Consider the following 23,609-nt stretch of genomic DNA (forward strand, 5'->3'; position numbering starts at 1 on the left):
CCGGGAGAGATTATTGTTGGTGGCCAAGGACTTCGATTGAGCTATAAATAAACTTTTCTCATTTGACTTTTCACAGTGCAGGCATCGCAGTGAGGCTGCTCACCCAGTGATTGCTTTGAAGTGAAGCTGCCCTTCATTAGTTTTGGTCAATTTCTGGCCCATTTCTGCCATCTTATTATTCTCTGAAAGGCTGGCTTAGGACTTCTTGACTGATCTGGTGAATGTATTCACAATTGGGTGGAGGTGGACCGCCCTGTAGTTGGCTGGATCTTGGCGGTGACCCCGGGTGGTGAGACCTTAGGCTGTGAGCCTGCGTCCACAGCACATCTTCTGTGGCCGTCTCAGGCCACCCAGGCCGGATGGCGGCCACCCAGGGTGGCGGCCCCGTTGATCTGACCCTGTAGGAGCTGCTGACTTCTGCCTTTCAGCTCCTTAATCAGCTTTGCGTTTTCTCCCTCTGCTCTAGTGGCGGTTGCACCCCAGACCCTCCAATCCTCGTTCTCCAGCCCTAGGCCATGTGATACCACAGCCAGGACTCTCAGGCCTCTGCCTTGGTGCTTCCTTTGTTCCTGACTGTTCCTTTGTCTAAAACCCTTTCTTGCCCTCCTGCCGCCTTCCCTGACAGGCTGCTTTTCATTTGTGCCCAACCACACCAGTTCTTGGTGCTGCTCAGAGGTAGGAGGAAGTATTGCTGGGTTGAGCCAAGGGTGAGTACCATGAAACAAGTGTCACACAGGAGCTTGGGCTTCAGAGAGCTTGGAGCTGGGGACAATAACACATAAGCAGGAAACAGCCAGATGCCAGCCCAAGAAGGACTCTGTGCCATGTGCTCGATGGTGCGGTACACCTGCTGGGAGAGTCTGCAGGCGGCCCCTTCTTCAGGCCAAAGACAAAAAGGCGCTATCAGAATCCCAGAAAAATGTCACTGTCACATTGACCTCGACCCAGGGGTCCCAAAGCTCCTGGGTCCCTGAAGAGTTTTCTTCTGTGATGTTCCTCCTGGTTTGGGGCCATCATGAGTACTTCTGAATTGGGTTGGTAGTGTGCCACAGCTGGCTTGCTGTGCCTAGGGCACTGGGCAGGCACAGAACATGTGTCCTGCACCTCTTTAGAGCGTTTCCAGCAGGGCGGCCTGGGAACCACGCAGATGAAAAGGCAGCTGCTTCCGACAGTGACTGATAAGTGTCACAGAGCTACAGGTGCATAGTAAGAGCACATGGGAGAGGCAGAGGAGCCCTTGGGAAGGCTTTCCTGCCCCAGAGATAAAATGGCTTGTGTCTGCTTGGACCCATAATAACATACCACAGGCTGGTGGCTTAAAGCACAGTTTACTTTATCATGGTTTTGGATGCCACAGGTCCAAGATGATGGTTCTAGCTGCTTTGGTTTCTGGTGAGGGCTGTCCCCTAGGGTTGGGTTGCAAAAGGCTGCCTTCTTGCTCACATGTAGATATAGCCCTTCCTGGGTGGGTGCCTGTGGGGGGTGGCGGTGGGGGGGAGGGGTGGCAATGGGAGAGAGAGCAAGCAGGAGCTCTCTGCCATCTCTTATAGGGACACTAATCCTGTGGGATCAGGGTCCCACCCTCACAATCGCATTTAATCTTAATCACTTCCTTAGAAGCCCCATCTCCAGATACAGCCACACTGTGTGTTAGGGCTTCAACATAGGAATTTTGGGGAAACACTAACATTCAGCTTGGAAGTGTGGGGTTTAGACCAAGATACAGTTCATGGAAGAAATGATCATCATTATCATTCATTAGCAGGAAGCATGACTCTTGTCTTGGGCAGGTGGAGCAGAAGAATCAAGTTTCAAATATTTCACATTTTCCAAATCAAAATAATGCCATGAGGGAAGGAAGAGGGGACTCTTCATTTCTCTTTGAAATCGAGTCTTTGAAGCTTTATAATCAAGGGCACCAAAAAACACCAGCAAATTTGGATTTTGTCCATTGAAATGGCCGTTAAGGACTTACTCCAGAATGCTGGTTCATGATAGATGGCTGTTGACGAGATGAGATCCTTCCAGTGTTTGTCATGTTTGTTCTGTGTGGAGATCTCAGTGTGCTGTGGGTTGAGGATGTGAGCATCTTGGGGTCAGGTGCCCTTTTCTCAGCCCTCTCCATTCATTTTCTAGCCTGGAGGGAGCAGATGCAGATAGCTGTGGGTGTGGCCTTGGTAACTGGCACTTGCCAGCTCTCCCCAGGTATAGAGTTCCCTCATAGAGTTGGCCTGGGGACCCTGCCTGGGACCTGAACCAGGACAGGGCCTTCTCACACCTCCCTTGGATCCACATTTCAGGACCAGTCTTTGTGGGGGCTGATTTGTAAGGCAGCCTCTGTGTCCAGTGTATCTGCCCACCTGCTGTGCGGAGCATCCCAACCCTGACCTGGTCCGTATCTGCAGGAAGGATAGGACAACGATGGGCTGCAGCAAGGGGCAAGGCTGCATCTGGAAGGCAGCCTGTCCCTGCCCAGGGTGCTTCCTGATGATCTCAGGGCGGCCAGTGCTGGCCCCTTGGAGTGAGGCCTGGGTGCAGGCGTTGAGAGAGGCAGGAGAGCCTTCTGTCCCTTCTTCCAGGTAGAGCAAACAAGCTGGTGCCTCTAAACTGGTAGAAACCTCAGGAACAGGCTGACCTCCCACCGGGAAGTTAGAAGGAAATTAGTTCCCTACGTTTTGGTGGCTGAGTGACAGCGAAAATGCCAGGCCAGGAGCAACAATGGGAGATTTTGGTTTGGGGACTAGTTTGTGGGTTAGAGGAGGAAAGGACTTATTAGAAATAATTCTCGAACATTTCTGGCTTATTCTAATCTACTCTTCAGCTCTGTGGAGTAACAGCTTGGAGTTTGGAAGCTGGCAGACTTGGGTTGACTTTCTGGCTGTGTTGTATACTGGAGGATTGGCTTTGTGAGGAATGTCCCCACTCTACCCCTTGTTTCCCCATGCATGACGGGTCATGGGAGTAAAGTACTTACAGGAGTGCCTGGCACACTTAAGTCTCATGCAGTGTTAGTACCCATTATTGTCATTATCATCACCATCAGCATCATCATCACCATCATCATGATTGTCATCACCAGCATCATAAACACCATCATCACCACCATCATGTCATCATCACCATCATTATGTCATTACCACCATCATCATCACCATCACCATCATCATTTCATCACCATCACCATCATTTCCATCATCACCATCATTATGTCATCACCACCATCATCATCACCATCACCATCATTTCTGTCATCACCATCGTCATCACTATCACCATCATTTCATCACCGTCATCACCACCATCATCTTCACCATCACCATCATCATCATTTCCATCATCACCATCATTATGTCATCACCAGCATCATCATCACCATCACCATCATTCTGTAATCACCATCATCATCACTATCACCATCATTTCATCACCGTCATCATTACCATCATCACCATCATCATCACTATCACCAGCATCATTTCATCACCATCACCACCACCATCATCATCACTATCACCATCATTTCCTCACCATCATCACCATCAACAAACTGTACAGCAGGATGGGTCCATGGTGGGGCTGAGTGTTGGAAGTTTAGTCTGAAGGGCTCTGCTTCTCCCACGTTGGACCTTGTTGAGCTGCCAAGGGCCCTGTCCATGCCTGCTCCTGAGGCAGCCTCTTCTGTCCAGCCCCCAGGGAGGTTGGTTGGAGTGGAAGACACTGGCTGAGTCTGAGTCAGGGGCACCGAGGTGACAGTGGCCATTGTTATTAGTCATATCTTACACTTTCACCTGTAAGGAAGAAAATGCCAACAAAATGCGGTAGTGGAGAATGGTTCCACCTGTGTGGGAAACGGCTTTATGTACCTGAACATTTTCCCTTTCCTGTGTTTTTAATTCAGGTTAAATGTGATTTTAATGAAATTTCTTTGAAAGTTGTCTTGACTACCTCGTAAGGTTAAAATTGACTTATTCTTTTAAGATAGAATTCAGTTACAGCTAGGAGTCTAGATTCAGCTTTATTACCACCCTGGTGGAAATATTTTTATTACCCCTACAAAGTAAGCAGCCGAGAAGCAGAGGATAAATCAGCAGCGCAGCCAGGCCGGGGAACAGGCAGCGTGGCTCCCTCCCCCTGGCTCTCGTCCTCATTAGGCTCCGGAAGGGCAGAGCTGAGCGTTTGAAATGATAGTGATATTTCATCTGAGACGTAAGGACATGACAGTTGGCGAGGCACATGCGTAATTGCTGTTATGTGCGACCTAAGATGTGTGTGGACTTTCTGGGAGGCGTGCTGTGTGTGCTGGCAAGGGCTGCATTCCTGTGCTCCTGGTCTCCTGGTTCAGGCAGAGTCTTGGTCCCCTTCTGCTTAGCAGGCCTTCACAGTTGAACATGGCTGTTTCTTCTGTGACCCAGGTGACTCTGCTTATCATTGTCTGTTGGAATCATTTTGGTGAACCTGTCTGCAGCCTGGGTTCCAGGCTACCCCAGGCAGGAATTTGCTCTCTTGTTGGATGGATGTCCTGAGTTTCTTAAGTCAAGCTGATTTAATGTGCTTTCCATTGAAACTCTAAATGGATATTTTGTTGCATTTTTGGGAAGAGGGATGCATTATATAGAACAACAACAACAAAAAAAAAATCAAAGAAATAGAAGTTTCATGTAATCCCCAAAATAATATATTAGGAATATACACCTGGGTTCTAGTTCAGCCTCGGTCCCTGACTCTGGCCTTGGGCTGCTGCGGGGAATGATGATAATAGCAGCTAGCATTGATTCAGTGCCTGCAGTGTACTGGGCACTGTTCCCAGCTCTTTATCTGTATCATTGTGCTGACTTTTCATAATGGCCCCATCAACTGCATAAATGGGCCCCATCCCCGTGCTCAGAGTCCTGCCTATCACTGATCTCAGCTTCCCCGCAGGCTGGATGATCTCCAGGTTGCTTCCAGCGCTGCCCATCCTGGGTTGGTGCACAGGAGAGAGCCCTCCCAGTTCCTCCCTACCTACTTGGGCAGCCTTGGGGTGTCCTGTGAGCTCAGGGGACTTGCCTGTCTCTGCTCCAGGGTTTCCTTGGGAGCCGCAGCCTGCAGCTGTGCCTGTGGTCGGGCCCTCTGCCTCCACTCCCCGCGCTTCCTCCTGGGACTCCTGACCAGCATCTTGTGCCTTATGGTGCCCCGCCCACCTCATGACCCTGAGAACTGGGAGATTAGAAGGTCGAATGTGCCCTTTTGAAGTGAGGAGTGGTCGTTGCTTCTTTTTTGGCTTCGACCACATGCCTACATTTTCATCCCGATGTTCCCCATAACCAATGCCCAGTTTCTAGAGCGGCCTCAGCAAATGTTGGGGAACTAAGGGATAAAGTGTTTAATGGAGCCGCCTGCGCGTTAGGGCTCCAGCAGCCTGTGTGGCTTCACATTGCTTCAACATAGCTCATGGGTGACACTCCCCTGCTTAAAGAGGATGTTTGGAGTGGGGATTTAAAGCAATTTCTCTGTTGTTACTTTCGTCTCCAGATGTTTATGATTTTCTTTGGGTTTTCTCCTTAGCTTTTGTTTTCCCTGAGGATCTCAAATCCTCATCCTACTGCCCTTTAATTCATAGAATAGAAAATCTGCATGTGTGGAAAAGCTCTGTAATTTTACCAGTGCAGCCTATGCTGCTGCTACATCCCCTGTAAAAGTGACAGAATACAGTGTTACGTATCTAGTATAAATGACGAGGATGCTTGCTGACTCCCTTGCTTACATCTGAGAATTGTCTTGCCTCAAAGTAAATCCTTTCCCACCCCGCTCTGCCTTGGTGGCCTTGTCCCCACCCCGTCCCCAGCTGATTCTGCACACCCTTCCCTGTACACTCACCTGTGGGCCCCTCGGGTTCACTGGCCTCTCCCAGCAATCGACCATCGTGCTGGGAGGAGAGGCTGTGTTTCCTCTTTGGAAGAGCCTTGATCTGGAGCGACAATCTTCACATTTATTTTCCACCACCCCAAAGTTGTTAAGATGGTCAAAGGAGGTGATGCGTGCCAGGGTGCTTTGAAATGTTTGGTTCCGCTGTGAAAAGCTGGCAAAAGTCTGAACAGAAGATTCCATGAGTCAGAGGGTCCTGGGGCTCACATCCCCCCAGCCCTCCTGCCCCTGAGCCATTAAAACCCAGACTAGCCCAGCACTGGTGCGTTCTTCTCTGTCCCCGTCCTGAACCTGCCAGGCTTTCCCTGAGGTCCCCGGGCACCAGGGGATTATTGTCAGGCCCCTCACTGTCGTCCTGGGCCCTCGGAATCACGCCTCTGTGCCCAGAGTGGTGCTTTGGAAGAGGGGTATGGCCTTGTCACTGGGGTGCTCCATGGCCCTCACCTGTTTCTCTACTCTGTTTCTTTCTAAGCCCTGCTGCCTTCCCGGCCCTTCCTGCATTCCTTCCAATTTCAGCTCATTTTAAGGTATTCCTCCTGAACAAGTAGAGAGAGATTCATTTTCTTAAAACTGAGGGACAGCTTTCATCCCACTTTTGGACTGTGGCCTTCAGGTAGGACCACACTTCAGCCCCCTGCAGGACAAAAGGAGTAGCTTATTCTTTCAGAGCTCGTGCTGATGTGTAGTTGGCTCATGACCGCGGAGGACATTCTGCCCTACGTTAGAAGACGGGACATTAACAGTTGTTCCGGGAGCTCATCCTTCCAGGCCTGTACTTAGCACAGAATCATAAAAAACTTGCTGTTCGGAGCAGAGGGTCCTCTGAGATCCTCTGGCCACCCCCACCCAGTCTGTCGTACGGCTTTTGGAAAGCCATCGTGCTCCAGTTACAGCCGAGCTGGGGTGGACCGGGAGAGGGCTCCCTGCATCTGGCCCTCCAGCCTCCCGCCCCATGCGGGAGTGGAGCTGGACATAGCGCTTGCTGCGGAGCTGCTGGGCACTGCCTCTTCCGCTGCGTCTGTCCCAGTCGCTTCCTTCGCAGGATCTTTGAGGTGCTGGGAGTGGGAACAGCCAAATTGCGGTTAGCATTTTTCTTTTTAGCTGCTCAAGTGTGGAGTGTGTTTACCACCAGGAAGTGGTGGTGACCATGCTGTGTGTAATGAAATGCAAACACGTGAGGCCTCCCTGGCTCATGATCCAGCCACTTTTCTCCTTATGATGATATCTTTGTGACTCTCCACACCGAGACTGATGTTTGGGGTTTATTGCTAAACTGAGAATAGATAATTAAATTGTAAGTAGAGACATACAAATAAAGTGATTCTCCTTGACCTTAGCAAGAAAGAGCTGTCGTGGTTTCAAATGTAGGCCGTCAGACTGGTTTTGAAGTGATTCCCAAAGTCGTTGCTGATCATGGTTACAAGTAGCTAGAGAGACTGTGTCTTTTCTCTTCTTCATTTTAAGGAACCAGTGTCCCTCTTAAAATCAGGCTAGGAGGCCGCATTGCAGGTGGAAATGCATTGCCTTTCCGGGCCAGGGCTTGCTGGGGATGAGGACAGTTTATTTTGATGGGGTCATTTTCCTTTCCATACCATAAGCCATTGGTCCTGAAATAAAAGGCATTGGTCCCAGCATTGGAGGGCACATCCCGTCTTTCTACTCCTCTCTACCCCCTCGTCTCTGTAGACCCTGGACTGTGAGTTCCTTCTGGTTCAACCCTTCAGGGTAAGGGACATTCCCACTCTTCTCAGACCCACAGTCACCTAGGCCTCCCTCTGCAGTCAGAGGTCTGTGTCGCTGCACACGGCCAGTCCTCCCACTCTGCTGTGCCTGGATCTCCCCATCCAGAGACCCTCGGTTTGACCCTCTGCTGAGCGGAAGCTCTGGTGATCTGGGGGTGGGCGCTGGACCCAGGCAGTGGGGCGTGTGGGGATGTGCAGGGATGGCTGTGGGGTCTAGCTGCTGATTACAGACCACACTCCTGTGTCCCCGCCATGCCCCTCTTTGGGGATGCACAGTGCTGCCAGTCTCTGATGGGGGCTCATCAGGTGCATCCGGGCTGCCCCTGGCTTTCTGCAGCGCTGGCCCGGGCTTTTGCTTTCTCAGGCCCCGTGAGGACCACTCCTCCATCTGCTTCCCAGGTCCTCCCATCTGGCTTTCTCCCCTCCTTGTGTGCATTGAGTGTTGACTCTTCTGTGGTTTTTGTGAGGTGCTGGGACGGGGAGAGGTGAATACAGGTGTCCAGAGTCCTCTGATGACTCCCATAGCCCCAGGCCTCAGTCTGTGCTGCCCCAGACTAGACCCAGGGCCCCATCAGTCCCCGCTGGACATGCCGTGAGTGCGCTTTTGTATTGAGGTGGCTCCCGCTCGCAGCCATGTCAGGGCCCTGGGGTAGGGGCAGCTCCCTCCAGCGCTCAGCGCTCACTGCTCGTTAAGCCTGCTGTCCCTGTGCCCCACCAAGCAGCCCCATGCTTCATCTCACTTACTTCTCACGGCAGCTTGTTAGGTCCGAACTAACAGTATCTCCGCCTGACCAACAGGGATGCTGAGGCTGAGAGGGGACTCTTGTCCGAGTCATGCAGGTGAAACTTGGAGTCAGGATTGGAGCTTGGGTCTGTCGTCTCTGGACCTGTTGCCTGCTGCCCCTCAGCCAGGGCTCCAGCGCGGCCTGTGTGTGGGGTGGGTGTGGTGGGGGGGACTGCTCCAGTCTCTAGCTGTTGCCATGTGGGGGCCTCCCCCAGCCATATTCTGCCAGGGAGCCTCTTGATGTCCTTGGGACACGCCCAGCTACAAACAGAGCCTCCCTCTCCCTTCTGAGCTGCCTGGGTGACTGAGGGCCCCAAGGGGCTTATGTTCACTGGCCCTGTCCTCCCTGGCACCTGTGCACACACCTGCACAGAGCAGAAGGAATTGGGACCCATAGGTTCACCTCTTGTAACTCGTGTACCTGGCCCAGGTGTTCCTGTGCCCCACCTGCGGGACAAACTGGTCGCAGCAGGGTGTTTTGGGGGCACAGAGCCACCGTCGGAGTCACACATCGCACACCCCCAGCAAGTGATAGTGTGTGACCGGACATGGTGCTGAAGGTGGCCTGTGTCAGCCATGGGCTTGGTGATTTTGACAGCCAGGATGCGGTTCCTGGCGCAGGTGCCTGGGGGCGCCTAGAGGAGTGCGAGACTCCCGAGGGTCCCTCTGCCTAAGCTGCCTGGGGAGGGTGGCTCGCTTTATTTAATTCACACGCTCAAAGCATTTCAGGAACAATGAATGCCTTCGGCCCTCTGTTTAAATGACTGAATTATAGAGGTGTGAGGAGGCCACGCCCACCCCGTTTTACACTTGGCGCCTCCCTTCTAATTTCGAGGAAACCTGCAATTCAGCTGGAATCTGTAATTTTCTACTTGATCTTGCTCTAGCTGTTCTCCCATCATAGCTCTGTGAGCAGAGAGAGAGCTCCAGAAGGAATTGTTTCTTGTCTTGCGACCACACACATATAATTGTTCTGGTTGAACACGTTTTACTGTGCGGTGTCCATGCGGGCTGCTCCCGGACAGCAGCAGCCGGGAAGCCAGGGCCCAGCATCCAAGAGGCAGACCTGCAGGATGAGAGATCCAACATCCCTGGCCACCAGCCGCCCCGTGGTGGTCTCAGCCAGGAGGAGAAGGGAGCCTCCATCCTCGAAGCAGCCTGGCGTCTGGAGCATTTTGGGGTCTTGGCCTTACGCTGCCCTATGTAGCCTGGAGCCAGGTCAGCTGAGGAGCCTGGGCTTCTCCTCATGTCCATCTGTCTCTTCCCCTTTAATCCCTGGGGAATGCAGCCTCTGCTTATCTGCCACTCAGGCCCCTGCAGCCCCCTACCTGGTCTCCTTGGCGTCCACTGGCCCTCCACACTCCACGTGCCCCCCTGGGATGGCAGAGCCACTAAGGATGGAAGTAGGGGTTCCTGAAGAGTCAGCAACATGCACTTCCCTGGTTCTGTCCCGGCACGCTTCCTGTGAGTCCAGCCCTCCAGTCATGCCAGGGTGCCCGGTTGTTAAGATTGTAGAAGCTTTTACAGTGGGCACTGGCGCCCTGAACTCCTGAGTGCACCCCCTTTGTTTCAGCCCTGGGAACTTTGGTGGGCAAAAGTTCCCAGGAAGCCCCTGTCACACTTGGTGACCTGTCAGGCAGCCTGGCAGGGTAGCCCAGACCCTGCTGTGGGTGCCATCATCCTGGCGGGCACGTGCTTGGTCTTCATCCCCCACCTCCCCGCTACATGAGTGGTTACCTACAGCTGGCTGGCCCTCCCCCAAGGAACCCTCATGTGGCCCAGGGAAGCTGCCTTCATGATACTCACTGTTAAGTGTTTTGAATACAGTCCTTGCCCCAGTCAGCTTGCTCAGGTGTCCCTGGAGAATGAGCCCCTCCATTGGCTCATCCTGACAGGGCTGGGCTGGGAAGGGCAGTATGTGCTTGTAGGACACCGAGCTCTTTGCCCGATAGTGTCAGCGGGAGGTTCCAGAACTCTGCCGTCCCCAAGCTCTTCCACTTAGGATCCAGGAGCCCACCAAGCTCCTGTCCTTTGTCCGCTGCACGAGTCCTTCCTGTGTCTGCCCTGCCGTCCTCTCAGGTGGAGCCGGGCTCACATTGCTGCGCTTCCAGTCACAGCCGTGGATCCTGTGTGCTGTGGGAATGCCAGGTGGGGAGAGAGTGAGGTGGGGACACTCAGGCTTTGTGTGACCCATCAGAAAACGGAGGAAATTGTGATTTGCTCCCAGTCTAAGGCGTTACGAGAAGTGAGAATTTTTCAGGGATCTGTGGTTACATTTCAGTGCTAGAAAAGTGAAAAGAACTCATTTCTGTCAGAATGGGGTAAGGGGCCTCTTAGTTCTTTGAATGTGATGGTGATAAATAAAACTTCCCTTGAAATTTATCCTTTGATAAAGGAATCTCATTTTTAAACACCTTTCATTTATTATTTAAAAGGTTTGGAGCTCAGTGCCCAGGTAACTTTGTCCTGCTCTCTTGGTAGCCGCGAACGTCCCTTTAATACGTTCCATTCCTGCATGCTGCCTGTGGACACCTCTGCAGTGGTGGGGCTGCTTATGGATATGGAGGTGGAGCAGAAGTAGTTTGTAATGGGCAGTCACATTCCCAGGAAGCTCTGGTGTGGGCAGGTGCCCCAGAGATTGCTCAGGCACCTCGTTCTGGGCACTGAGGCCTGTGCCAGGTGTGGGGGCCCAGAGCGACCTGACTCTTGCCGTTCCTGCTTCCCCTGCGTCAGTGTGGCTGCTGGCACTTCTGTTCTTCCTATCCATGGAAGGGGCGCCCATGGAGGGGCGGAGTTTTCCCTGTGTTTCGTCTGCAGCGGAGTTTCTGCGTGTTCTGCTGGATGCGTGTGGATCTGTGCCGTTGGTCTGTTCTGGGCGCACACGCAAGCCCATCACGTCTCATTCTAGTTTTTGTCCTTGATTTGTTGTTTCAGTGACATCAGTCACTGCATGAAGAGTACAGGTGTCCCCATTTTAATGGAATCTAAGGAGACAGACATTGGCTAGACTGCTTTTAATTTAAGCCTCCTCTTCTCTGCCTGCCGTTCGGCTCGGCTGTCCTGCCTCTTGGAACCAGTCCGTCTGTCTGTCCCACTCTCTCCCCTGCTTGGGCTGACGACACACATTCATGTGAGTCAGTCACTGTTGGTGGCTGTTTAGTGAATGGCCACTTAGGCCACGTCGCTGAGCACCATGAGGCATTAAGAACATCAGGCTTGGGCTCTAAAGATGTGTGAGCCGGGACACTGGCTTGGTAGCACTCCCCCACCACCATGTCTCCTGCTCACGGGCCGTCATCGCCATGAGGAGTGGGTCCTGGTGGTGGGCGGGGCCAAGGCTGCTGAAAATGAAGGCGACTGGGATCCTGGGTGGGACGAGTGGAAACACGGGATCCTCAGGGCCCTCGCCTGTCACTCACATGTATCTGGAGGAATTCAGTATGTGGCATACTTAAGCAGTTCTCCTTTCCTTCCCCTCATCCTCCTCCTGTCTTAGCCAGATGTTCCTGTCAGCATAGCACTCACTGTGGGGTCCTGACAGCCCCCGTGCTCGTTGGAGTCAGTTACTCAGCAAGTCTTATCCAGCCCCTGTAGCGTTGGAGGCTCTGGTGCAGAAGACAGTGAGCAAGACCAGCCACAGCCCCTCTTCACTCCCGCGCCTCCCAGCTGGCCTGGCGCCCACATCCAGTGAAGGGAGGGAGCACGGAGCCTGCATTTGTTCACTTTCTGAGTGGCCTCCCAGTGCGCTGGGTGGAGCGGGCAGCACCCCTCCACTGTCCAGCGGTCCCAGCACCTGCTCGTGCCTCCCACTCCCTCCCAGCCTGGTGGCTTCGGGATCAGGACATGAACACCCTCACACTTCAGCAAGCATCTGTGAAACGTCCACTGTGTGCTGGGACCTGAGTAGACAGTGATGAGCTAGACAAGGTCCTTCTTAGGGAACTCTTCTCTGATGAGATGGCAGATTGGGAGGACAGACGGGAGCCGTCACTGGCTGTAGTTTCTGTGACAGCGAGCGTGAAGGACTGAGTTGAAGAAGTGTCCAGAGAAAGCTGTGCAGAGGTTGGGACATTGGTGCTGAGTCTCGTATAGGTGTTTGGGGGCAGAGGAAGCAGTGTGGGTGTGCAGGGAGGGAGGATGGGGCAGCAGAATCAGCAGTGGGGGCTGTGGGCAGGCAGGGGTAGTGATATGGGGCATGTGGGATAGAGACGTTGTGGGCAGTGGTGTGAGCAGTGGGGGTGTGCAGGGAAGGACGTGGTTTGGAAAGTGCTTTTCCCTGAAGGTATGCTGGGATGATCCATCCTACCCATCCATCCCTCACTGGCTGACCCATTTAACCCTCCATCCTTCCCCTCTGCCTTAACCCTCCATCCTTCACTTCTCCCTTAACCCTCCATCCTCTCCTCTCCCTTAACTCTCCATCCTTCCCCCTCCCTTAACCCTCCATCCTCTTCTCTCCCTAAACTCTCCATCCTCCCCTCTCCCTTAACCCTTCATCATGCCCTCTCCGTTAACCCTCCATCATGCCCTCTCCCTTAACCCTCCATCCTCCCCTCTCCCTTAACCCTCCATCCTTCCCCGCTGCCTTGATCCATCCCCCCACCCACGTCTCAGCCATCAGTCCATCCATCGATCCATCCATCCATTCATGGAAAACTTTTACTGGGTCTTGCTCTTTGGGCCTAGGGATGGAAAGGAATGGAAAGATTTCACGTCGTCACGAGCTCGCATTCTTATGGGAGGAACAGCCGTGCAAACCACCAGGGCCACTAATGTGCTGCCCCTGCCTCACACAACCTACTGGTCACCCAGTCAGCTGACCAGCAGCCGGTGGTGGGAGACTCTGGGATCAGGGTCACAGCTCAGACTCTCAGTGGCAGGATTCTCAGCCATACAGTGCGTCGGGAGAGAGGGACTCTATCCGGGGAAGCTCTGCGTCTTCAACCTCACTGTAGACTTGGGCTGCATCAGCAATTTCTTACTGCGGATGGGATGACTCGTTTATCTGAGTAATTTGTGCTGTTTTCACTGGGAGTTTGTAGGGGTGGGTTGCCCCTACACACCTGTGGGTGTTTCTCGTAAGGTGGAACGAGAGACTTAGGAAAGAAAAAGACACAGAGACAAAGTATAGAGAAAGAAATAAGGGGACCCGGGGAACCAGCGTTCAGCATATGGAGGATCCGATATGGAGGATCCCCTATGGAGGATCCCATATGGAGGATCCCCTATGGAGGATCCCGCCAGCCTCTGAGTTCCCTTAGTATTTATTGATCATTCATGGGTGTTTCTCAAAGAGGGGGATGTGTCAGGGTCACAAGACAATTGTGGGGAGAGGGTCAGCAGACAAACACGTGAACAAAGGTCTTTGCATCATAGACAATGTAAAGGATTAAGTGCTGTGCTTTTAGATATGCATACACATAAACATCTCAATGCTTTACAAAGCAGTGTTGCTGCCCGCAGGTCCCACCTCCGGCCCTAGGGCGGTTTTTCCCTATCTCAGTAGATGGAGCATACAATCGGGTTTTATACCGAGACATTCCATTGCCCAGGGACAGGCAGGAGACAGATGCCTTCCTCTTGTCTCAACTGCAAGAGGCATTCCTTCCTCTTTTACTAATCCTCCTCAGCACAGACCCTTTACGGGTGTCGGGCTGGGGGACGGTCAGGTCTTTCCCTTCCCACGAGGCCATATTTCAGACTATCACATGGGGAGAAACCTTGGACAATACCTGGCTTTCCTAGGCAGAGGTCCCTGCGGCCTTCCGCAGTTTTTGTGTCCCTGGGTACTTGAGATTAGGGAGTGGTGATGACTCTTAAGGAGCATGCTGCCTTCAAGCATTTGTTTAACAAAGCACATCTTGCACCGCCCTTAATCCCTTTAACTCTGAGTTGACACAGCACACGTTTCAGAGAGCACGGGGTTGGGGGTAAGGTTATAGATTAACAGAATCTCAAGGCAGAAGAATTTTTCTTAGTACAGAACAAAATGGAGTCTCCTATGTCTACTTCTTTCTACATAGACACAGTAACAATCTGATCTCTCTTGCTTTTCCCCACAGGAGTTTCTTATTTCTCTGTTTCCTTCTCCATTTAAAACAAGGGTCCTGCCTGTTGGTGTGGCACTGTCTGTCAACCAGAGCTTTCTTGTTCCTCTCCTGATTCTCTGCCATGCCTGGGTTTCCAAGCTGGAGTTTGGGGGAATCCTGAGCCATCTCCTCCTTGTCTTGCTGCAAAGGGGAGCGCAGTGCAGTCGGTGGCTTTCCTTCTGCCAAGACAAATGCAGCAAATGAATGTGGTGGACAGGCCCTAGGTGACTGCCATGGGTCATCACCTGCCTTGGTGTCATCCCCTCTCCTGGAGTTCAGTTAGAGTCTGAACTTAATTCTAATTGATGGAACATGGGATTGTAGGATATCAATCCTGTAATTATATAATTACAGGATTATATAATAATTCTGTAATTATTATATAAGACTCCCCCTTAGCAAGCGGGAGCTAGAGATTTCCCTTTGCTTCTGAAGTAAGGGGCTGGCCAGAGAAGCCCACATGGCAGGGGCTTGTAGGCAGCCTCCAGCCCATAGCTGGCTCAGTCCAGTAGCTGCCAAGGAGTGAATCCTGCCTGCAACCTGAATGAACCAGGACACAGGTTCTTCCCCAGTCAGGCCTCCTGATGAGGATGCAGGCCTGATGGCAGCTTTGTGAAGCCCTGAGCAGGGAACCTAGCAGAACTCCACCTGTAGCCTGGAGCCCTTAGCAGGGAACCTAGCAGAACCCCACCTGTAGCCTGGAGCCCTGAGCAGGGAACCTAGCAGAACCCCACCTGTAGCCTGGAGCCCTGAGCAGGGAACCTAGCAGAACTCCACCTGTAGCCTGGAGCCCTGAGCAGGGAACCTAGCAGAACTCCACCTGTAGCCTGGAGCCCTGAGCCGGGAACCTAGCAGAACCTCACCTGTAGCCTGGAGCCCTGAGCAGGGAACCTAGCAGAACCTCACCTGTCGCCTGTCACCTGAGCAGGGAACCTAGCAGAACCCCACCTGTCACCTGGAGTCCTGAGCAGGGAACCAAGCAGAACCTCACCTGGAGCCTGGAGCCCTGAGCAGGGAACCTAGCAGAACCTCACCTGTTGCCTGGAGCTCTGAGCAGGGAACCTAGCAGAACCCTACCTGTTGCCTGGAACTCTGAGCAGGGAATCTAGCAGAGCTCCACCTGTCACCTGGAGCTCTGAACAGGGCACCTAGCAGAACCCCACCTGTCACCTGGAGCCCAGAGCAGGAACTCTAGCAGAACCCCACCTGTAGCCTGGACCCATAGAGACTGTGACCCATACAGACTCATAAATATAGGTTGTTTTAAGCTGCTAAGTTTATGGTAATTGGTTACAGAGCAACAGAAAACTAATAAAATGAACAAAGGATAAATAATCCCACAGAGTCCCCGTCTCCCTCCCGCTGCAGTGCTGGGGTTCAGGGCCTGCTCCTCTCACTTCGATGCAGCTCTGACGTTCCTGGGTCGGGAACTGCCACCCGCTTGCCACCCCGCCCACTGTTGGCAGGCACTGCTGGCTGTGGCAGTGTAGACAGGGCTGAGTGGCTTACAGTGAGGGTCTCAGAAGGGTCCCACCACCCCTTCCACTCCACAGGCTGGGCATTTTCCCTCAAATAGAGAAAATAATACAATCAGGATTAATAAAAAATCACAGCCCCACAGTTCATTTACACTTGATCAGGGAAATGAGCACCAAATGTTGGACATTTTTCCTGTTTCCGGTCAACATTGATGTTAATGATCTCCAAACAAAGACGCTTTCAGGTTTGGTGACGGCCTGTACACCCAGTGCTCTAGTTCATGTTTTCAGGGAGCCGACTCACTCTGCTGCTTGAATCAACTAAAAGCTGGAAAAAAATATGTGAAACAATGGTTTTTAAGATATGGGACATAAGGCAGCTGGGCCATCCCTGGGAGGGAGGAAAAGTACAGGGTGAGCTCCATGATTGCACGAATGCATTGCCTGGAGAGAGTCTCTGGAGCATGGTGTCAGGAGGCGCCTGCAGGTCTCCCTGGGTTTAGACAGAACGGGGAGTCTGGGGAAGCCACGGCATCTGGGGGTTCTTAGGGCTGAGGCTGGGAGAGGAGAAAGCAACTCAGAACCAAAGTTCTGGCGACAGAGCGAGACTCTGTCTCAAAAAAAAAAAAAAAAAAAAAAAAAAAACCAAAACAAACAAACAAAAACACCAGAGCTCTGCATGGGTTCCTTTCAGGTATTAAGCTGAATACTGATCAATGCACGGATGTGAGGTTGGGGAAGAACCGCTTGAAATGATGAGAGAGAACAAGCCTCGGAGCCCTTACAGGGTGGAAATTGTGTCTGTCCTCCAAAGCAAGAACGGAAAACTTTAGAAGTCCCCGGCATCAGGTAGGGAACTTAGAAGGGTTTTCCCTCAGTAGTGGTAGTATAGAAACCTAAACGAAATACTACTCTGGCCCCAAAGCTTAAAAACAGGATCCCACACAATTAATCTGTTCCCAAATGACTTAATTGCATCCCAGCAAAAATTCAAAGATATTTATAGGAATACAAAAATATCAGGTTCCCAACAAGATAAAAGTGACAATATCTAGCTTTCAAAGGCATTGTTAGCCATGCACAGAAATGGAAAAGATCGCAGATAATGAGAACAAAAGTCAATCAAAACTGACCCAGAAATGGTACAGATGTTAGACTCGTTAGTTAGGCAGAGTCATTAAAGCAGGTATTATAACTGTATTTCATATGTTAAAAATCTGGAGAAATAGATAAAGACATGGAAGTAGAGACATGGAAGATATAAAAATGATCCACATTGAACTTACAGAGAGGAAAGACCATGTCTTAAATGAAAAGCATACTGTGTGGGATTATCAGCAGATTAGACTTTGTACAAGAAAAGATTCATGAACCTGCCAACACAGCAATAGAAACTATTCAAAATGAAAGAGAAAAAAATGAACAGAGTCAGTGAACTGTGGGACAATTTAAGTAGCTTCATATACCTGTAATCTGTGGTCCCCTAAAGGGAGGAAACAGAAAAAATATTGGAAGAAATAATACTCAGTTAAAAAAAATCGTATGGAACCTATAAACCTGTAGAATTGAGAATGTGAATGAATGCCAACCGAGCAGAAAACATGAAGAAAACCAGAACAAGGCACGTCATAATCCAATCGCCCAAAACTACTAATATAAAGAAAATATCAGAAGCATCCAGAGGAGAAGAGACACCCTGCATTACAAAGGTAAGCATGACAACAGCAGTCTCATTGGAAGCATCAAGCCCGGAGACAAGGGCGCAGCCTGTTTGGACTATTCAAAGAACAGCAAACCAGAGAAACCTGTTAACCAGCAAAAGTATCTTTCAGAAATGGAGGTGAAATACGTGCTGTTTCAGACATACAAAAGCTAAAGGAATTCGACACCAGGAGACCGGGATACCTGCATGACAAGCAATAGGTAAACTTGCAGGTGGAAGGAATATGGTCCTAGATGACCGTGTGGACCTGCACAAAGATTGAGGAGTGCCCATAGTGGCAAGTCTAGGAATGCATTCAAACACTTTTTCTTGTTATTGAAATATCTTCAGAAACAACCAAATGGTTAAAGCAGAAACAATAACACTGTACTGTGGGTTTTCTAACACATGCCGCGGTGCGATGAAGATGACAGGAGCATAGGCGTCGGCAGGGAGAGATGGAAGTACATCGTGGTAAGGCCCTCACGCTGTGCTGCCTGTGAAGCCGGGTAATCGTATCTGGAGGGAAACTGTGGTAAGGCAAGGACATATACCATCAGCCTTACAGTCACCGCTAATGTAACCAGACAGAACTATGGCTAATAAGCTAACACAGGAGATAAAGTAGATTATATAAAATACTCAATTAATATAAAAGAAGGCCAAAAAAAGGAAAAGTGGAACAAAGAACAGATGGGACAGTTGGGCCGCACTAATAGTAGTATGACAGGTTCTAACTCAGCCATGTCAGTAGGTGTGTTCAATGCAAATGATCTAGACACTTCAATTAAAAGGCAGGTCGTGTTAGATTGGATTAAAATCAACACCCAACTGTGTCCTTTACTCGAGGGTTCTTCGGGCTGAGGGTGGGAGAGGAGAAAGCAACTCCGAGAGAACCAAAGCTCTGCAGGGGTTCCTTTCAGGTACTAGGCTGAATATAGTTTCCATACTTTAGGGCATGGTAGCTCAAACCCATAGTCCCAGCACTTTGGGAGACTGACGCAGGAGGATTACTTGGGCCTGGGAGTTTGGGACCAGCCTGGGCAACATGGTGAGACCCCGTCTCTTAAAAAAAAATTAGCTGGGCATAGTGTAGTGGCAGACGTGTGCCTGTGGGCCTAGCCACGCGGGAGGCTGAGTTGGGAGGATTGCTTGGGCCCAGGAAGTCAAGGCTGCAGTGAGCCATGATCATGCTGCAGCCTGGGTGACAGAGCAACACCCTGTCCCCTGTCTCAAAAGAAAAAAAAGAGAAAAGCCCACAAATATGAAGACGCAAGTAGTTTAAAAATAAAATGGTGGGAAAAGATATTTCATGCTAACACCAATCTAAAGAAAACGGTAATGTCTCTATTAATGGCAAACAGTAGATTTCAGAATAGAGAATATTATCAAGTATCAAGAGGATCATTTCATATGATAGAGTGGGTCAGTTAATCAATTGGACATAATTTTAAGTGTTTATGCGTCCAATAAGACTGTATCAAAATACACAGCAAAATCAGATAAAAATGCAACAAGAAATGGACAGAGACAGAGTCACAGAAGGAGATTTTGAGCTCCTCTCTTCAGGAAGTGTTAGAACGAGTAGAAAATCAGGATATAAGAAGCTTGAAAACACTGTCAACAAACTTGACTTAATTGATTTTTATAGAAAATTCCAAGAGTGCACATTCTTTTTAATTTTGCACATGGAACATTTACCAAGAGAGACCATATTTTGGGCCATTAAAAAAGTTTCAATAAATCTTAAGGGATTCAAGAAATATGAAGTATTTTTTGTTTTCTCTGAGCACAATGGAATTAAATTAGCAATCTTTAGCAAGATACCTGGGAAATCCTCAAATATTTCTAAATGAATTAACTCACTTTTAAGTAACCCATGGATCATAGAAGAAACAAAAGGGAAATGAGAAGGTATTTTGAAGTGAATGACAATAAAATCCAACACTTCAAAATTTGTGGGATGCAAAAGAGCAGTACTTAGAAACGTATAGTACTTCCCTTAGAGGGAAACCTATAGCACTAAGCAGTACTTAGAGGGCAACGTATAGTACTGAGTGTGTGAGAAGAGGCTGTATTTACAGGGAAACATATAGTACTGAGTGTGTGCGAAGAGGCTGTGCTTAGAGGGAAACATATAGTATAGAGTGCGTGGCAATATGGCCGTGCTTAGAGGGAATCATATAGTACTGTGTGTGTCAGACGAGGCTGTGCTTAGAGGGAAATGGATAGTACCGAGTGTGTGAGAAGAGGCTGTGCTTAGAGGGAAACGTATAGTGTTGTAGAGAAGTGCAGACTGGTATCCATCATGAGCATAAATGTAAGGATCCTGAACAGATTTTAGTAAATCAAATCCAACAGTACACATCCTGATGATGTAGGGTTTATCCTAGAATGTGAGGTTGATTTTCAGTCAGTGTAATTATTATTATTAATATATTTAAAAAGAAGAACAAACCCATAAAAATCACATCTATATATGCAGAAAAAGCATTTGACACAATCCAATATCCACTCCCAATGAAAACTCTCAGTAAACAAGAACAGAAAGGACCTTTTTTTTTTTTTGAGACGGAGTCTCGCTCTGTCGCCCAGGCTGGAGTGCAGTGGCGCCATCTCGGCTCACTGCAAGCTCCGCCTCCCGGGTTCACGCCATTCTCCTGCCTCAGCCTCCCGAGTAGCTGGGACTACAGGCGCCCGCTACCACGCCCGGCTAATTTTTTGTATTTTTAGTAGAGATGGGGTTTCACCGTGTTAGCCAGGATGGTCTCGATCTCCTGACCTCGTGATCCACCCGCCTCGGCCTCCCAAAGTGCTGGGATTACAGGCGTGAGCCACCGCGCCCGGCCCAGAAAGGACCTTTTGAAGCTGGATAAAGAGCATGTTCGATGTTTAAACCCATAGCTGACATAATAGGAAAGGGAGGGTGTCAATGGAAAGCTTTCCCCCCAGATCGGAAACCTGGGACAGTGTTCCTTCTTTCCACTTCTGTCCGGTGTGTACACTGGAGATTCTGGTGGCAGAAAGACAAAAACGTACATTCATTTATTCGTACATACATACAAACGTAAGTGGCATCCAAACCAAAAAGGAAGAAGTAAGACTCTCTGCTTTTGCAGACAACATGATCATCTTTTTTGAAAGTCTGATGGCATTTACAAAAAAGCTACTAGAAAGAACAAGAGTTTAGCAAGGGTTCAGGATACAGGATCTACATACAAAAATAAACTTTGTTTTTTGTATACTAACAGTGAGAAATGAGAAATTGAAATTGAATGAGCAATACAATTTATAATAGCATGAAAATGTCAAATATTTAGGGAAAACACTATGATAAAATATGTAATAGGCCTGTACACTCAAAACTACAAAACAATGCTGAGAGAAATGAAAGATGACCTAATCATGTTCAGAGATCAGAAGACTCAAGAATATTTAATGTCAGCTCTCACCAAACTGATCATACATTCTACTCAATTGCAATCAAGATCCCACATGCTTTTCTATAGAAATTAACAAGCTGATTTTTAAATTCATATAGAAATACAAACTCCCTAGAATGGCTAAAACAACACAGAAAAAGATGAACAAAGTTGAAGGACTTTGTTCACTTTTTTCTTTCTTTTTTTGTTCACATTAGCTGATTTCAAGAATTATAAAGCTTCAGTAATCAAGACAGCATGTTGTTGCCATTGAGATAAGCAAAGAGATCAGTGGAATAGAAGAGAGTGCTGAGAAATGGAACCGTGCATATGTGCAATGATTTCCAAAAAGGTACAAAAGAAATTCAGTGGCAAAGCATATATTTGTTATGCGTATAATCGTTATATATGTTGAGCAAATGAAGAAGTTCCAATTGAAAATTCACATCAGAGGAAGGAGTTTGAATTCATATTTTGTGCCATGTTAAAAAGTTACCTCAAAATGAATCAGAGACCTATGTTTTGTTTTTTAAATTTATTTTTATTTAACTTTTTATTTCTATAGGTTTTTGGGGAACAGGTGGTATTTGGTGACATGAGTAAGTTCTTTAGTGGTGATTGGTGAGATTTTGGTGTACCCATCTCCCGAGCAGTATATACTGAACCCAGTTCGTCGTCCTTTATCCTTCACCCCCTTCCCACCCTTTTCCCCTGAGTCCCCAAAGTCCATTGTGTCATTCTTATGCCTTTGAATCCTCATGGCTTAGCCTGGTTGGGGTGGGAGACTAGTCTTCTAAGTGAAGTTAACTCAGAGACCTATGTTTGAAACCTAAAATTATAAAACTTCTGCAAGGAAACACAGAGCGTCTTTGTGTGACCTTAAGCTAGGCAAGCAAGATTTCTTGGAATAATGGCCAAACCCTCAGACATTAAAGAAAATTTGGACAAATAAATCGGGCTTTACCAAAATTAGAATCTGTTTTTCAGATGATACTATTAATATAATAAAAAGACAAGCTAAAGACTGGGCGAGCCTTCCAGAAGTGCGGGTTGCGACAGAGCCTAGGGCCAGGCCTGCCTTCTGGACTTTCCCTGTCTTGTCCAGCCCACTCCTCTTCCCTGGGCAGCTTTGAACTGCGGGTTCCCTGGCCGTGGAGCACAGTCAGGGACCCTGGAGCTTCAGGCACCCAGGGAAGCGGCTCCGTCATCTGCATTTTTAAAGGAAGTAAATCAGATTTGTTGTTGCCTTCTCATATGGAAATGACCCTGTTTTGGAGGGGTGTGCTGAGTAGCTGGTGTGCACGTCTGTGAGGTGAAAATGATTTAATACCTTGTTGCTTCAGTGCCATGTAGCTCTAGAAGAAGTTGTATTTTAGATTATGTTACTGTCAAAAAAATAGACCTCAATACCTCTCTAGAGATGAAAAGATTGCGTGCTGTGGCGTCAGATAAACACCATTTCTTTACAACCTGCCAGGAGGATTTATTTCATTCTGCGCTCATGTTTGCTGAGATTCTGAGAGTGAGTGGTCGCGTTCCTGTCCCTCGGTCCCTGTCCCCCACGGCCCAGGTTCTGAGAGTGAGTGGTCGCGTTCCTGTCCTTCGGTCCCTGTCCCTCACGGCCCAGGTTCTGAGAGCGAGTGGTCGCGTTCCTGTCCCTCGGTCCCTGTCCCCCACGGCCCAGGAATGAATCTGGTATGACCTCTTCCGTCTCGCCTGCCTGTGCATACTTAGCTGTGTCTTGGGTTTGACCTGTCTTCAGCCCCATCCTTGTGTTGAGCGTGTGAGAAGACAGCAGTTGTGTGACACGACGTTGACATTAAATGAACGGTGGAGAAGTTATCTTGAGGGAATGTGTTTGCAGTTTGGCCTCAGCCTTGCAGTCTGGTTGGATCTCAGCCCTCAGGACCATTTAATGGTGGTGGGAGCATTCTGTTTGTCCCCAAATGTGGGACACCACCACACGATCCTGACACTAACGTCCCAGAGTTGGTGTCAGACTCTATGAGCTAAGGGCTCAGTCTTTAACAAGAGCACCCTCACTTCAGACTCCAGCTGCACCTCAGTGGTCCCCAGGCCACCTGCACCTCTGCCCAGCTGGCTGTAAATTCAGTGGTGTCCATGACTTCAGGTTTGATTATTCATTAGAATGGCTCATGGGACTCAAGAAAGCCAGTGACTATGATTCCAGTTTTATGTACAGGTTAGGGGGACCAGCCAAATGTGGAGAATCATGGGACGAAATCTGCAGGAGTCCCGGGGATGCAAAGCTTCCATACCCCTCCCCATGGGGCCCAGGGACACAGCGCTTCCATACCCCTTCCCATGGGGCCCAGGGACACAGCGCTTCCATACCCCTTCCCATGGGGCCCAGGGACACAGCGCTTCCATACCCCTTCCCATGGGGCCCAGGGACACAGCGCTTCCATACCCCTTCCCATGGGGCCCAGGGACACAGCGCTTCCATACCCCTTCCCATGGGGCCCAG

The 23,609-nt window shown here is 49.7% G+C and overlaps 1 protein-coding gene across 8 annotated transcripts in view; it reads left to right on the forward strand.

Annotated features, from left to right (window-relative positions):
* Window positions 1–23,609, forward strand: part of TBC1D22A (TBC1 domain family member 22A) — a 413,175-nt gene that overhangs the window by 242,595 nt on the left and 146,971 nt on the right. For 2 of the 8 annotated variants that reach the window (XR_010156181.1, XR_010156179.1), the window contains exon 11: window positions 16,692–16,846. The exons of the other annotated variants lie outside the window; for them this stretch is intronic. The gene's annotated coding sequence lies outside the window, so the exon portion shown is untranslated. The remainder of the gene's footprint in view (window positions 1–16,691; window positions 16,847–23,609) is intronic. 8 annotated transcript variants of the gene reach the window in all.

The sequence above is a fragment of the Pan troglodytes genome, chromosome 23 (assembly GCF_028858775.2).
Source record: "Pan troglodytes isolate AG18354 chromosome 23, NHGRI_mPanTro3-v2.0_pri, whole genome shotgun sequence".
Taxonomy (NCBI): Eukaryota; Metazoa; Chordata; class Mammalia; order Primates; family Hominidae; genus Pan; species Pan troglodytes.